Raw genomic sequence first — 1,626 nt, 5'->3', positions numbered from 1 at the left:
ATTTCTCCACATCCTCATCAACATTTGCTTTCCACTTTTTTTTTTTTTTTTCCTTCTGGTAATAGCCATCTTAGTGGATGTGAAGGGATATCTCATTGTGGTTTTCATCTGCATTCCCCTAATGACTAATGACATTGAACATCTTTTCATGTGTTTATTGGTCATTTGTATATCTTCTCTGGTGAAATGTTTATTCAATTCCTTTGATCATTTTTCAATTAAGTTGTTTGTCTTTTGGTTGCTGAGCTGTAGGAGTTGCTTATTTATTCAGCAATTAAACTCTTACTAGATCGACGGCACATAACAACAACAGATACGTAGTTCCTAATATTTTCTTCCATTCTGTAGGGTTTCTTTTTTATTTTGTTAATAAAATTCTTTGATGCACAAAAGTTTTTAATTTTCAAGAAGTCCAAATCATCTATTTTGTCTTTTGTCGCTTGTGCTTTTAGTGTCATATCTAAGAATCTATTGTTGCAAACTAAGTCTTGAAGCATTACACCTATGTTTTCTTCTAAGAGTTTTATGATTTTAATTGCTACATTTAGTCCTTGATCTATTTTGAGTTAATTTTCAAATATGGTGTGAGGAATGGGTCCAGGTTTATTCTTCTGCATGTGGAAATCCAGTTGTCCCAGCATTCTTTATTTAAGAGACTATTCCTTCTCCGGAAGCTCTGGTAGCGTAGTGCCTAAGGCACTTGACTATTAAACAGAAGGCTAGTGGTTCAAACCTACCAGCCACTCCTCGGAAGGAGGTTTGGGCAATCTACTTCCATACTGCTAACCAGAAGGCTGGTGGTTGAAACCCACCAGCCACTCCTTGGAAGGCAGATGGGGTAATCTACTTCTGTAGTGATACTGCCTCAGAAACCCAAGGAGGGGTCGCTATGAGTTGGGTCCGACTCAATGGCACATAGCAACAACAACAACATTTCTTCTTCACTGAATGTACTTGTTAAAAATTAATTGAGCATAGATGTATGGATTAATATTTAGATTCCCAATTCTAGCCCATTGGTTTCTGTGTGTATCATTATCCCAGTACCAGACTATTTTGATTACTAAAGCTGTATGTTGTTGTTGTTGTTGTGTGCCATTGAGTCGGCCCCGACTCATAGCGACCCCTCCTTGGGTTTGAAATTGGGAAATATGAGTCCTCCTACTTGGTTCTTCTTTTTCAAGGTTACTTTGGATATTTGAAGGTGCTCTGGTAGCACAATGGTTAAGCATTCAGCTTCTAATGAAGTGGTTGGTGGTTCAAACCAACCAGCTGCTCCATGGGGGAAAGATGAGGCAGTCTGCTTCAGTAAAGATTTACAGCCTTGGAAACCCTATGGGACAGTTTGACTCTGTCCTATAGGATCACTATTAGTTGGAGTCAACTCAATGGCAGTGGGTTTGATTTTTGGTTGGCTATTTGAGGCTCCTTACAGTTTCATATAAATTTGAAGATTGGCTATCCTAATTTTGGAAAGAAGGAGCTCTGGTAGTGTAGTGCCTAAGGCACTTGACTGCTAACCAAGAAGCTGGCAGTTCAAACCCACCAGCCACTCCTCAGAAGGAAGGTTGGGCAATCTACTTCCGTAGTGATACCACCTTGGAAACCCAAGAAGGGGTCGCTATG

The sequence above is a fragment of the Orycteropus afer genome, unplaced genomic scaffold (genome assembly GCF_000298275.1).
Source record: "Orycteropus afer afer isolate SDZICR_OR568_19922 unplaced genomic scaffold, OryAfe1.0 scaffold00004, whole genome shotgun sequence".
NCBI lineage: Eukaryota > Metazoa > Chordata > Mammalia > Tubulidentata > Orycteropodidae > Orycteropus > Orycteropus afer.
The sequence above is the reverse complement of the archived record's forward strand: the minus strand, read 5'-3'. Positions refer to the sequence as shown.